We start from the raw sequence: 16,334 nt of genomic DNA on the forward strand, positions 1-16,334 counted from the left end.
AATTAAGAAAAGGAAATTACTTCGATTTTAACATTTGATTTTTTCCATAGTTATATTAGGAATAAAACAACAAATTATGGGTTCTACGGTAGTCTCAATTAGCAAAATATGTCCTCCGATTGATAAATGTGTATAAATAAATTGATATCCATTACAGAAACTCTTATCGGATGCTTGGATTAACTGGAATTATGACTTGAATATCCGTGGAGACGAATGACATGTCCTCGAGGTGGCAACATTGTAGAATTACGATGATTAAATTTCAATGGGATGGAAGTTTTCCTAAATATAATTTTTTGTGAATGAAGTTCTCGTAAACGTATTTTTTTATATTTTCGTGATGCTTAATTTATTGCTCGTGAGCAATACGGATGACATCGTTCCTGAGGGCGTTAAGGGGTTACTTTCAGGAATGTTTTGGATTGTTTTATTTATCAAGGCAGTCTACCGTTTAATTTAGGTTTTGGATGGATACAGATCAACTACCGCGACGCATCTAAGCCTCGCTAAACAAAACAAAACTTTTCCCTACAATAGACCTTTCATCAATTCAACATACTTTCCATCTCCCATCATTCCGTCCGACTTCCATATCCTTTTCCTCCCCTTACCTCTTCTGCCTAAATGTATCGCCTCTATCACATCCTTCAGCATTCCATTATCAATGAAATAGCTTTCCGTGTTTCGCTTTTCTTGCTGCCTTTGGGTTTCTCCCAATAAACCTCGCTCTGCTCCTGCCACGTCATGTGCTTCTTCCTTTGTTTTCCTTTCATTCTATTTTATCGGTTCCATCCTCCTCCACTCCCACATTCCAAAAGCTTACAATCAATACTTAAAATCATGCTCCAACGGTCATGTTTTCGAGCCGTACAAAACCACGTTTCATGTCAGAGATTTTCACTAATATTTCCTAAATATCCTTAATCAACGTCCCTGTCATCAACGCCCCTCTTGGGATTGCTCATTTGCCAAACGCAATTCTTTTTCTTTTGTCCCAACTACTTTGAACATCTTGGTACATGAAGAACTCCGAAGATAGTTAAAGTGATCAACCTGCTCTAGTTTTTGCTCTCCAATTTTGAAGTGTAATTTAGCCATCCTCCTCTAAAACTTAAAAATCTTTTTTTCCATTAATATTCATCCAATACCTCCTATCACACTGATTTTGTCATACAATCAGCAATGATTGCAACTCTTTGACTGACTTGTTATATAAAGGTCGATTATCCGCGAATTTCCCTTGTTTTATGAATTCTCTTCCTAAATACCTTCTTATCTCTAAGTTTTTCCATTTACCGTTTACTTTGATGATCTTGAGTATAACTCATAGCATATTAAAATGAAATTAAATTTCATTTCAATGAAATGATATTTAATTTAAAATTGTCCCACCCCTAGATTGCCGCCACCCGTAATAAAGACATTAGAAGAAATTAATGTTTAACTTTTATGCATGAAAAAGGCTTCGTTAGGTGGGAAGTACTAATGATAATTGTGGAAAATAAGAAGGTAGAATCGTGAAATTGATAGAGAATACTTATATGAATCAAATAGTTGTTAAAAATTAGAGAATAAGAAACCCTTTGTTTTAAAATTCGAAGATGAATATGTTGGTGTTGTCGCTTTACTCTCTCTTAAACGTTATAGAGATGTTTTAGTAATGATTGAATGATAGTGTAGGTTTCAATTCACAGATGTGATTATGTTATTTTTTGATTTCTAATGACTTATTTTCAATGGCAAGTAACGGAATAATTATACTGAATTTTTGAATCCTTAGGATGGGATGAGAAGTGAGGGATAAGAATTAATGATGATAAGGCAATGGCGTCAAGAATTGTCGACAAAGTTAAAAAACATATGCAGTGTATGTAAGAGAAGTGATAATTGAAGAAAGAAAAGTACATTTCAACTACTTTTAAACAGAAATACCAAGGATTAATTTGAATTTTCCTGGCTAAAGAGGAAATTCGGAAGTAGTATAGCATTTGGTATTGCCTACGTATAAAATGATCTCAGAAAGGTTCTCGGAAATTTAAATAATGGAAGTTCCGTTATGTGGCGAAAAATGTAGTTGCTTGTCACAAAAGGGCATGAAAAGAGTATAGGGTTTTAAAATCTGATTGTAGAAGACGTTAATTAGGACCAGGTGGACGGATGAGGTGCTAAGAAATGAAGTCATGGGTAGAATTGCAAAAGAAATTGAGCTGCATCAGAAGAAGAAGAGAAAGTGGATTGGGCATTGTTTAGAGGGGAAGGGTTTATTACAGGAAGTCCTAGAGGAAATACTATTGGGGGAGAAGGACATTAAAGATGGTTAATGACTGTACGAATGATGATTAATGACCGCTGTTTTGAAAGAAAGGGTATCGGAAAACGAAGAAGATGGCGGTAAACAGAAGAGCGGATGGGATCAAAGTTCAGGGAACTAAACTGTAGAAAACCTACGTAGTCAATAGTGCAATAATTAAATATATAATTTGATAATATCATTATATTTTTTCCGACTCTTACATTATTTGTAGAACTCTAAAAAAGTATTGCTGAAATGCAAGGATATAAGGCTTATTTTTTATATTTCTATAGGTTTTTGGTATCGATTTTCCTCATTTCATTTTCGTTATCCGATCGAAAAATATATTTGGGGCTAGGGAAAATGCCTTGGCTATAGATATGGTGTCATTTACTAATCGTTTTTGATTTGACCGATTTCACGGATTTAAAACAATTATATTGTACAGTAGGTGTATATTGTCGAATTCTCCCACGTAGTTGGTTGTGCAGAATTCAAAGTACGTCATATCTCTCCCCCTGTATCCCTCGTGAAAACCTACCATAAGACGGTAGCCCGCTTCTAATAAACAATATATTTTGCCACAAGAGAGATTAAATAGGAAGTCCCTTAAGATAATTGATAATACTCGGGCTCCCTGTGCATGAAATGAGAAAAGTAGGAGTGGGAAGCATTATAATTGAATATTCCTTACCCAACGTTTTTCGGATGAGAGAAGCTATTTTTACCTTCGGTTACAAGAAACGTTGGAGAATCCTTTCTCTTTGGCGCCACTCATTTCTTCGTGTTTCCTGCTTGTTGCTTTCGGGAAAATAGATATAATCTTTTGAGCTAACACGGTAGTTTTCTGTATAAACCTCAATCACAAAGTGAATCAATAACCATTAAGTGGATTAATACAACACCAAGTAACTTTTTACTGTACGATAGATCAAATGTTCAACTGAAACTATGCATGCAATAAAAATGCTTGTATAGGTATATGTAAATTCTTCAAAAACCATGAATATCGAAAGCGTGGTATCAGCACAACACATCGTTTTAAGGTTGTCTTCATTTATTAAAATGCACAATGCACCAAAATAGCAGGGGTATTGTGATGGGCAATGTAACCACCGGCCATTCTAAGAAATAGTATATTCTCTTAAATAAAGGCTGCGAATTTAAAAATGAAACATAATTACCTCAAGATGACCAACATGTTAAGAAGGAGAAAATAAGGGTAAACTCGACATCGGCAGATACTTCAATGTATCATTGAATTCTGATGATTTCGGTCGTTGAACGTAGATAAATGGGAATAGTCGGTAAGACTTGAGAAAGGGGAATGGAGGATCGGAGCGACGGGGGTAGGTGAAGTCGGAGGGAGGGGCTTGATGGGGCCAATTCGACAAAGCGCACGGTACAGGGTCTGAAGTAGGGTGGGAGGGAATCTAATAAAACAGTAGTTGGTGGGTGAAGGAGAGGTTTTTTTCCCCATCGAGGTAAGGGGTTGGGTGGGGGAGTTTGTATGGGAGAGAGGATGGTGAGGGAAGAGTAGGATGGGAGAACGGGGGAGAATGGCATAAGTGCAAGCGTCGATTTGTCACAAGTGACGCCGGCTGGGGCGGAATGGCATGGGTTGTGTGCGGTGCGAGCCCTGAGTTTGCCCGGGGACTATTTCGGGGGAGTGGAAGAGGGGAGCATTTTGCTAGAAGGGATTCCGGGATCCTCTTGGGAGAGCGAAGGGGTTGGAAGAGGGTTTGTGAGATGGGGAGGGGTAAGGCTATGCATTGGGCGAGGGTATGGTATAGTATAGTTTAATTGTGGGAATAAGTGGAGTAGAAAGGTTTTCTTGGGAGGGGTAAATCGCAAGGGGATTTAAGGGTGAGATGGGGGAGATTGTACGTATGCATGTGCGTGTTATGGTGCAATGATGAATAAAAGCCTCGATAAGAGGAAGAAGAACCTCGGGTATGTGTGGGGTATGTCGGCCAATGGATTTTTGGTGAGTTTGAATGGAGAATCATTTGATAAGGGTTACTTAATATATTACTCTTGGCGGTCTTGAGTCCAGAATGGAGACATTTTGCCAATATTAAAACTAAATATTGCCTAGATGGAGAGAAAATTGTGATTTTCCCTAATTGTGACTAGCCCGAACTCGCTACTTGTACTGATTATCAACAGATTCAAAATTTCTCGGCATGTTTCTATGGTTATAAACGCTTTTTCTGGGTAGGTTGACGACTTGACAAACAGAGGAGTCTCCGTCAGCAAATCAATTATATAAACTAAAATAATCATCCCTGAAATTGGTTTTGTTAGGTGAGTACACCCCGAGCTAACTCCTGAGCAGCGTGAATTGAAACCATTTATGGTATGGGGTCAGTTCCTTTCCCTGTTATCCGTATGCCCACGAAGTTATAGTAGCCAGAAAATACTACCATTTGAATGGTGGATGTGCCCGTCCGCATGAACCCGTGGCCCTTCAGGTATTAGCCGAACTCTTTCGGGGGTGGGAATAGAGCGGTAGCTAACGCACCGGCTTCCCACCGAGAGGGCCAAGGTTCAAATCCTAGAGACAACAAAACTTTTTCAGAGGTATCCCGATCCATACTTGAGGTGCTTTGTGGAGAGCACATTGAGTGGGCACGACGTCCGTCCGATGGGACGTTTCACTGCGAAGCCCTCGGCGCCTTTCAACAAGAGTAGGCTAATGCTGACGCCGGGTTTCTCTCCTCCCTTCCTTTCCCAGCCATTCCTAATGGCGCAAATGACCGTAGCTTTCAGTTGCCTCTAAAAACTACTACCGAACTCTTTACCCACTAGGCTACCATGTCATACTCGATTGACCAAAAAATAGCTGTAAGCTAGCAAAAACACAGGCTTAGATATTCGTGGATTATGAGATTGAGCTTATCGAATATTTGATCCATGAAGACCGAATTTTTTAAACCTATATAGTATATTTGCTAGTTTTACATTTTAAATAGTAAGTGTTTTTAGTTCATGCAATTGCTACGCATAAATCGGATCGCATTGATATAGTCTTCTGGTTTGTCTGTGTGTGTGTGTGTGTGTGTATATATATATATATATATATATATATATATATATATATATATATCCCTCCCCGGACTACAACCTTGACATGGTGGAAGGGCTTGTGCGTTCCGATGACCCCTAGAGCTGTGCTGGCGGGAGTAATAATAAGTGCTCCTGGTAGGGTCACCCAGGCCAGATAGGGCGAAGGTTAGGAGCCAGACGAAAGGTAGTCCACGCAGCGTGTGTCCTTCAGTGAGGCGGCTGCAATGGCGTCTGACCCCAGTGGGGCGGCCAGTAAGTGATGGTATCACGTTAAAAACACTATTGAGGAAGGCAACGGGCAACCACCTCAATTATCATTCTCAAGATTAACATGATGGACTATACAGAGATTTTGAGTCCTGGCAACTACAGGGCTCGGCCCAATCGGCCGTGTGTCGTGCCCGGCAGCGGGGGAGGCAAGGCTTCCGCGGTCGTCATCCCACGAAACCCCTGCAAGGGAAAACCAGCAGCAGCAGGACAGAAGACGTAGGAGAAGAAGACCACATTAGTTAGAATAGGAACGTGGAATGTTAGGACAATGATGAGGACAGGGAAATTGGAGAATGTTAAACGAGAGATGAAAAGGGGAAATATAGATATTTTAGGTGTATGCGAGTGAGATGGAAAGATACCGGGGATCACTGGAGTGATAAATATAGAATAATATACAGCGGCGGTGACGAGAGCCAACGAGGGGTTGCCATAGTATTAAATGAAAAGGTAGGAAGAAGTGTAGTCAACATAGAGCAGGTAACGGATAGAATACTACTAGTAGAGTTAAAGCAGAACCGACGAACTTGGTTCTTATTCAGGTATACATGCCACCGAGCAACCATAAGGAAGAAGAGGTCGATAGGATATACGTTCAGTTAGAGGACATAATCGCGTGTGTTCCTGCAGGGAAACAGTGGTGGGGAATTGGAATGCAACGGTAGGCGAAGGAAGAGATGGTGATGAGGTCGGGGACTACGGTTTAGGCACGAGGAATGACCGCGGGGAGAAAGCAGTTGAGTTCTGCAGGAGACAGGGGTTAGTCGTCACCAACACTTGGTTTAGACACCACAAAAGACGCAGGTATACATGGAAAATGCCAGGTGACTCAGAAAGGTATCAGGTAGATTATATCCTGGTTAGACACAGGTTTAGGAACAGTGTGATGAATTCGCAGAGCTTCCCGGGAGCGGATGTGGACTCTGACCACAATTTAGTTGTTATGAAATGTAGCGTCCGTTTCAAAAAGATAAGGCAGGGGTGGCGAGTTAGAAAATGGAATGTAGAAGCATTAAATGGTTCGAAAAGGAAGGAATACAAACAGGCGGTAGAGAAAATCATGGATGATGGTAAAGAGCTAAGTACTATCGAAGAAAAATGGGAAAGTATTAAGAAAGGGTTGTCTAAAGCCGCAAAAGACACTATTTGAACCGTTAACGCTAAAAGGACTAGGAAACCATGGATCACGGATGATATGATTACAAAGATGGATGAGCGGCGAAAATGGTAGAATGTAAATACAGAATTAGGCAAAATGAAGTACAAAGAATTAAACAATAAATTGAGGCGGGCAACAAATAAAGCAAAAGAAGCATGGTGGAAGACGCAGTACGAGGATATGGAAAGTCTGCAGAGGAAGGGAGAAATCGGTGCGCTGTACAGCAAAGTTAAATCGTTATCGGGAAGTAAGAAAGGAAGAGCTATGCTAATAGTTAGAGATAAGGCGGGTAAGGTAATAGTTGACACAGGAAAGATCAAGGAGAGATGGAAGGAATATATAGAAGAACTGTATAGTAAAGAACTTAGACCAACCTTAGTAAAGAACGTCCCTGTCGATAACTATTCCCTACATGTGGATTCTTCTTTGCCCAATGGAATTCTTCTCCTTTGGTCATTACTTTGTTTATGTCGGTACAAAAAACACAGCCTAGATCCTATCCTGGCCTACCAGTTCCAGTTCTCGCCATCCTATTTTAATGTTCGTTCGAAGGTTTCCGCGGCGATGAGTAGGTGATTTCCACATTTTTTCGGGCTGCGTCCGCGTATGTCGTTTAAAAGTACAACAGTTTCGCCAGCTATCCTGCTGGCGTCCTCAGGTCAAGGATGAAAAGAAGCTTGTTGTCCCGTCTTATATAGGAAAAATCCGGCGCCAATACCGGGAAATTTCTTGGCCAATCAGGGAACGTCCTCATATTTGCGCGGGATTATTCGTTTCCACGCACTGTGGAGTGGATATCCATCCTCTCTGTTAAACATTTTTGGCCTTTTAACGATTTCAATGGCCTCTCTGATTATTCTCTGGAAGTATTTTCCTTCTTTCGCTATTATTTTAGCGTCGTCGAAGAGAATAGAGTGTCCAGGTTCACTCCAGGCGTGCTCAGCGATGGCCGATGCTCTAAACTGTTTGGCCTTGGTTGCCCTCTGGTGTTCACTCATGCGTGTTTTCAGCGCTCTGCACGTTTCACCGATGTACCATTTGCCACAGGAGCATGGGCACTTGGTACACGCCTTCTGATATTAACGGTGAAATTCCATCCTTGGGTCCGGGTAGGGTGTCAGCTATCTTATCTATATCTTATAACTGCGTCACCAAGATAGCTGACACCCTACCCGGACCCAAGGATGGAATTTCACCGTTAATATCAGAAGGCGTGTACCAAGTGCCATGCTCCTGTGGCAAATGGTACATCGGTGAAACGTGCAGAGCGCTGAAAACACGCATGAGTGAACACCAGAGGGCAACCAAGGCCAAACAGTTTAGAGCATCGGCCATCGCTGAGCACGCCTGGAGTGAACCTGGACACTCTATTCTCTTCGACGACGCTAAAATAATAGCGAAAGAAGGAAAATACTTCCAGAGAATAATCAGAGAGGCCATTGAAATCGTTAAAAGGCCAAAAAAGTTTAACAGAGAGGATGGATATCCACTCCACAGTGCGTGGAAACGAATAATCCCGCGCAAATATGAGGACGTTCCCTGATTGGCCAAGAAATTTCCCGGTATTGGCGCCGGATTTTTCCTATATAAGACGGGACAACAAGCTTCTTTTCATCCTTGACCTGAGGACGCCAGCAGGATAGCTGGCGAAACTGTTGTACTTTTAAACGACATACGCGGACGCAGCCCGAAAAAATGTGGAAATCCTATTTTAATGTTTAACTTAGCTCTCCTCGAAAGCTTCATAATAATAACGTGGGCCACGTGCGCCCGATTGCTAGTCACACCATTAAATACCTTCCACAGCATATTAAGTAATGGCAGATGCGCTAAATTTTCATTCATGCGTAATTACAGTTCTAAGGAGGAAAATACTTAAAATAATATATTTTTAACAATGCACAAAATATTAATAATGAACTCTTTGTCAGAAAATTGTATTTCGTTTTTTACATTATATATAATATATATATATATATATATATATATATATATATATATATATATATATATATATATATATATGTATATATATGTATACATATATATATATGTATATATATGTATACATATATATATATATATATATATATATATATATATATATATGTATACATATATATACATATATATATATATATATATATATATATATATATATATATATATATATGTATATATATGTATACATATACATATATATATATATATATATATATATATATATATATATATATATATATATATATATATATATATATATATATATATATATATATATGTGTATGTATGTATATATATGTATGGGTGAAATTGGTGCGCTATACGGCAAGGTTAAATCACTATCGGGAAGAAAGAATGGAAGATCTATGCAATGAGTTAGAGATTAGGCGGGTAAGCTAATAAATGACACAGGAAAAATTCAAGAGAGGTGGAAGGAATGTATAGAAGCACTGTATGGTGAAGAACTTAGGCCAACAAGCTTAGAAATAGAAATAGAAGGTGACGTAGATGAAGATAGTATAGGACCAGGCATAATCCACGATGAGATAGAAAGGGCATCAAGGGAGATGAAGCTAAATAAGGCCGTGGGCGTTCCTAACATTCCTGCGGAACTACGGAAATGTTTAGGAAAATGTGGGAGGAAGAGGCTATATGGACTGACTCGGAGAATCTATGAGGAAGGAATCTGGCCGGAAGACTTTGTGAGATCAGTGTTAGTTCTTATTCCGAAAAAGGTAAACGCCACATCATGTGAGGACTACAGAGCGATGCGTTTGATGTCACACGCAGCTAAAGTTGTTCTCAGGATCATAAACAAAATGATAGAGAGTAGGGCAAAGGATTACTTAGGGGATGATCAGTTTGGGTTTAGGAAGGGGAGAGGTACGCGTGATGCCATTGCAGTAATGAGATCATTAATCGAGAGGAATATAGAACACAACCAGGAGGTATTTGCCTGTTTCGTAGATTTCGAAAAAGCGTTTGATAGAGTGAATTGGGAAAAACTAATGAGTATATTGCAGGAAATAGGAATAGATTGCAAGGACAGGAGGCTAATCCGCAGCCTGCACATGTCTCAGACTGCTCAAGTGCGAGTGGGGAACGGGGAATCCGGATGGGCAGAGTTAGGAAGAGGTGTAAGGCAGGGTTGCCCTTTATCACCGTTGTTGTTCAACGTATATGTGGAGGAAATGATTAAAGAGGCATGGGAAAAACTGGAGGTAGGAATGAAAGTGGGCGGGGAATTCGTAAAAATCAGTTAGGTTTGCTGATGACCAAGCTTTAGTTTTCCAGTCAGCCAAGGGGCTGCAAGCATTGCTTAGTGAATTGGAAATTCAGTGCGACAGGTATGGGATGAGAATCAATATTAATAAAACAAAGGTTATGCGATTTTCTAGAAAGAAAAAGGATAAGCTAAACATTAAAATAGGAGGACAGAAACTGGAGCAGGTAGAACAGTTGACGTATCTCGGTAGTGTTTTGTACCAACACGGTCAAAGTAGTAGGGACGTAAGGAAAAGAATTGCGCTAGGCAAACAGGCTTTTTCAAGGAAGAGGGAGTTGATGACAGGGACGTTGAGTAAGGATATTAAGAAAAGACTCGTTAAAAACTTTGATATGGAGCGTAGCTATGTACGGCGCGGAAACGTGGTCATTGAAGCAGGAGGATAGACGTAGACTGGAGGCTTTTGAAATGTGGGTGTGGAGAAGAATGGAGAAGGTGAAATGGACAGAGAAGAAAACAAACGAGGAAGTACGTGGTATAGTGGGCGAAGAGAGGGGTTTGTTGGGAGCAATCCTATGGAGGCAGGAAAAGTGGATGAAGGGGGTATTGACTGGCAGCGGGATGTTGAAGACTGTGATTGAGGGGAGAATGTTAGGCAAACGAGGAAAGGAAAGGAACAGGATAGGGAAGTTGGACGGGATGAAGGGAGGAAGAAAGTACTCAGAGCTGAAGATGGACCTGCTGTAAAGTAGGATGTTGTGTTTTGTTAGTGGTCACAAATTATTTAATTAGTAATTATGTCCATCTAAAAACCTACCTTAACCGGTAGATTACCTACTAACTAACTAATATATATATATATATATATATATATATATATATATATATATATATATATATGTACACATACACACACATGGCAGGTAAATGTATTTTTCTTAAATACTATAGACTGCGTTCACCCAACACCTACCTTTACTGATAGAATCCCAATTATATATACATGGTCTGTCCAAAAATAGTTGGACTGAGTCGATTTAAAAAAATGTATTGGCAAAATTGATACATCCGCTGCCAGCAGGTTTTCCACGTCTGGTACGCCTTCTGGAAGGCGGCGCCTGGAACGTTGCTAATGTCCCTCGTTTCGGCCCGTTGTAACGCTTCCATCGAGCGGGGGTGACGTCCTTTCAGCACGAACCTATGCGGGGAAAGAGGAAGAAGTCTGGTGGGACATTGTCTAAAAAATGTTTATCCTCACTCATATGATCGAGGAACTCTTGGCAGATCCGCGTGCGAGTTTCCTTTTGTTCGTCCGAGAGCACTCGCGTCACTAACTTCGCATATACCTTTTTCATGCCTATTTTTTTCAGTCACAATTCGATTCAAATCACTTTTAGAGATGCCAAGTTCATCATGAATTATACGAACACTTAATAAGTGATCCTTATCCAACAAGGCCTTCACTCTTTCAATATTTTCGTCCCTTTTTAAGGTCGTAAGATATCCTGAACGTTCGTAGTTTTCAACAACATCTCTGCCCTCGCGAAATGACTAGTGTCACTCAAAAACTCCCGATCTATCCATGGCGTTATAACCATTAGCTGCCTTGAGCTTGCCATGAGTGTCTTTCCCGGTTTTGTCCAGTTTTACGCAAACTATTTTGGCGTAGCACTGTTTCAAAAACCGGTTCATGACGAAGTGTAATGAGATCAGGTTATAAAGGTTTTGCAAACGAACGATCCTCACGCCACAAATGGTGGGAGCCAACTGCCTCCAGCCTTCCCTGTGACTCTCCTCCTTCATACCCCCGTCCGTTCGTACAGGCGGGAAAAAATATGTCATAATACTTTCGGGGCAGATCTTATATACTTGTAGAAGGGCTGCCCGGAAAGAATCCAACCGTGCCACAGTTTGAGAAAAATAGCCTGTCTAGATCAATTATGCCTTGGTCCCCTTCGAAGTAGTCCCCTTGGGACCTCACGCCATTATCCCAGTGTCTCTTCCACTTTGCAAAACAATTGGCTAAGTCCTTTTTCAGAATAGTCTTCAGTAACCTCTTCGCATTTTCTTTTATCTCGTCAGAGTCAAGAATTTCGTGCTGCAATTGTAGGGGACTTGCTTCGAGCCTCAAACAAAGACCCAGGTTTTATTAAAAGGGTCATAACTGGAGATGAGTCATGGGTCTACGGCTATAACCCTGATACAAAAGCCCAGTCTTCCCAACAGTCGGTTGACGATATAAAGTTGATACTTTATCACTTTTTCCCAATAGTATGTAATTTATCTCGATTGCAGAATTAATAGTATTGCACTGAATGAATTCGCTGACGTGTTGAAGATACGAATAAGGAATCTTCCGGTTTTCTCTTTGATGTATCCTATTGTTAACCGCCGAGCTGCCGCAATGGCACTAGTGAACAAGGAGGAATGAGGAGTCCTAAGATCTTCTCTCAGCACGGCTTTGAAGTTCGAACATCAATTTTCCCAAAAAGGATGGTAAACGCCTCAGATGTTCCGGTTTCTATGTGAATTTAAAAAAAATTAATTTGATCCTATGCTTTTTTGGCCTATTTAGCTAGCCGATGGGTTTAGAAATGCTTCGCCGTTTATAATGGGAACGATAGAGAAATTTAGGGTACATTTCTATGCGACTCTTCACGAGAAGTATTGGTAATATTAATCTAATATAAGTCCATTGTTGTAGGTTACTTCAACGAACATTATTCGGGTCATTTAACTATTTACATTTTCATAGACAGCTAGATTCATACATATACATCCCTAGCTGGTGATTATTAATAAATTTGCGCGATTTAAAATCTCAAAAAAATAAATTTATTTGCAAATTTTGCCAATTATATGTGCACCATGTGCCATTCCTGTCCTCGGTAAGTTACGAACTAATGAATCAGCAGTTTTAATTTAGTATAAAATAATATTTTATCCATCTTCAGTTATTTTTCACTTTTAGATTTCGTACTGTACTCAGCGTAAGCCGGAAAAACATTTCTCCGTTTCAATTCAGATTAAATTATTTGCATAAATTTAGCATTTGACTGGATGAATATTTGTACACAGCAAATCTATCTTTTACGGGAAAAAAGGTGAGGCAAGAAGGCTCTATACGGTAATCGGTCACTCCATTTAAACTTACCTTCCCTAACCATTGTCCATTATTAGGGACACCTGTTATCTCTGCCAATTAGGAAAACATTCTTCTTAAGAAGATGTCAATGTCTAAGTTGGCTTCAAAAATTTAATTGGAATTTCGAGTGGAACAATGCTCGATTAAAGTAAGCAAGAGTACGCTTTCAAAAATGTTGGCAAGATTTATATGCTAGCAAAATAGGCTTATTCAACTTGACAGAACCAATTGGGCTTCCGCTTCTCGTCGGAAGATTGAAACCACGCGAGCATTAAGCGTCTAGACAGAGGCAGAGCTCTTCGTCAGAGTGATTTACTCGAATCGGCGACGAAGCAACTCGAATTGTAGCAAGTGGAGGAATGGAGGACAACGACAACTAAATGAGAAGGCACACATGGCGCTCCGGAAGGAATGGGGGAGAGGAAAGCGAGTTTCAGCCTTCGCAACGGCGATCAGAATTAAGACGCAAGCTACGAAAAAAATTTATTATCAATTTTTTCCCGTTAACATTAAGGAATTAACTGAGAAGAAGGAGTAGGGCATGCCATATTTCATGTTGGCTATCGTTTTCTCCAGTCGTAATGAGATGTCACTTAACGGATTCGTCGTGGTTCATTTTCTTAGCACATTAATGGCTTACCTTTTCTCTCCAAGCTGGAGTCTCTTGAACGGCAATTGCATCCTGTGGTGGGCTGATTTACATTATCCGACAGTGAACAGACACATCAAGGTTCAGGAACGACAACAAAATACGAGTAGGTCGTTTGCGATCTATTCAGATATATTCTCAATCATCGACGGTATCGAAAATAAACGAAGATTGAAAGAAATCCTTTCCTTTGCATCTCATTCGTGCCGTGCTTATGTTTAGCTATATTATCCCGATGGACATTGCTTTTCTTTGCGATGATCTAATTGCACGAGGGTCATAGTAAAATGATTCCTCATTTATCCAGTAAGTTGAAAAATCAAAGATTATGCAATTTAAATCATCCAATAAATGTTAACCACTTATATAAATTATTTTGGAATGAAGTGCTGGGACTGGAATGAATGTGATTTTTTTTATAAGTCTTTAAGGGATTTAGTATTAATTAATTTTTAAATTAAGTTAATTCGTATTTAATATCTTCAAATTCCTTTTCCATGCGTAATTTCGGAGGAGTGACTAACTGAAGAAACGTGCGGGATGAATCATGTGGGATCGGGTTGAAGTGAACAGTATCATTACTTATGGAATTTCTTTATAGGAACTGAGACGGCGGGGATCATGTCACAGCGCAACGGGGAATTAATTGAAATCCTAATATTACTGCCCCCGGTCACATCAGCGACACCGGAGGCTTTCGAACCCGCGGACTTAGATTTAACTTGAACCTGATGGTAAGTACCAACATTTTTCTTTTTCAATTTTAAACCAGTTATTGTATGGTGGATTTTCAGGATTTTAGAGGATTGCGATTGTGTATACAATTCTTCATGTTTAGTAAAAATCTCATCGCTAAGTATGCGCCGAAATTATTTCTAGCCTAAAAATACAGCCCGGTCCTCAACGTGGGTACTCGAAAACCATAGCTGGTAAATTTACACCGCATGTCGTCTTATTTTTTTTTAATTCCTCCCGCTGTGCAATCCACTCACCCATCCCGTCACACCTCGCGGAAGGAAACCGTTGGGGAGAAAAAAATATCTCCGGAGGTAGATTTATTCAAAGGAGAAGTAACGAAAAAAAACTGCACAAAACTGCGACCCGGGGGTAGTGGCCCGGCGGTGAGCGGCAAGCTAACCAACGCATCTCGATCGTGTGGGATGAAAGAAGCTGCCGGTGGCGCTCACAGCCTCCTCCCCTCACGCTTGCCCCCCCACTCCCTTCCCTCACTAACCCTCCCTGACAGGGGCGCCTTGTGGTCCTGCGGGGAAGGGGCTCCGGGCGTGGAATGAGCAGGTGCGCCATTGTAGAGTGAGGAATTACGGAACGGTTTGGTGCGAGTGTAATGGGGAGAGGTTTGAGAGGAGGGATGGGCGAAGGGGGAGGGAGTTGGATGGAGAGGGGGAAGGGCGGAGATGGATGAGAATGGAGATGGAAGAGATTTGCTCAAATGGAGAAGAGTGGTGACGGCATAGGAGACGAAGGCCTGTAGGGCGGGGGATGAAGTTCTGCGCTTCGGAGGCGTGAGGAGGCTTTCGTCCGGGGGAGATGAGAGGGCGTGCGGCAAGAATGCACGCGTGCTGGGATGTGTTTGGTGAATTTATGAAATACGCTTGGACGAAACGTTGTGTTAAACATTTTAAGATTTGCGCTCGCGTTAGACGTCCTTTAAAAGTACCACCCTTCTAGCATTGGGCGTTATCAGGGCGTCGCCGAAGTGAGTAGGATGCATAAAAGAGAAGGGAGGCGGAGAGTGGTACTCCGTGACTTGGAAGGAGGAAAGAGAAAAAAATAAATATATTTGTGTGCGTTATTTAAACCAGGTGGTTCATGTGCTGGACACTATTCCAGGCTTATCGTGTTTCACATGTATTCTTCCAGCTAGAAATATACTAGATGAGATCGAAATACTCGTATGTGCTGTCGAAGAAATTCTCATTCCTAAGGTTCGAGTTGGATTATCGGCCCTGCTTTCATTTGTATTCAGTGTCTGGTTTAATATGAAGTCCACATTATGTTTAAAGTTCGCCCACCAAAATAACTACAGGGAAATCCAATCAATTCTGCTCATTGCACAATTTCATACATGAAATAGCTGAGAAGTCTTAAAACGTCTTGCTTATGTAATAAGGTTATTAATCAATGTCCAAAAATGACTCCTTTGTTGAAACTAATTAAGTTTGTCGCATCGTGTATTGAAATTTTGGCTCGTTTTATTCAATGTTGTGCTTTCACATCGTTCAACTTAAATGTTATTTTTGGCGTTACTTTACTGTGCTTACTTTGATCTATATCAGGTACTTGAAACTTCATTTTACTAAAAAAATTAACATTATTACCATTATTAATGATATTGTACAATCATAAAAGATAAATTAATGCTTCTATGCGTACCTTTTGTTAACTCTGAAGTTCTTATAAATTTTCTAAAGCTTCATAACTTACGGTAAATATTTTTCAATCAACGAATAAATATTATTTTGTTTATAATATATGTGAGGCACAAATCTTTTCTTC

The sequence above is a fragment of the Hetaerina americana genome, unplaced genomic scaffold (assembly GCF_022747635.1).
Source record: "Hetaerina americana unplaced genomic scaffold, ioHetAmer1.1.p SCAF_9, whole genome shotgun sequence".
NCBI classification, from domain to species: Eukaryota; Metazoa; Arthropoda; class Insecta; order Odonata; family Calopterygidae; genus Hetaerina; species Hetaerina americana.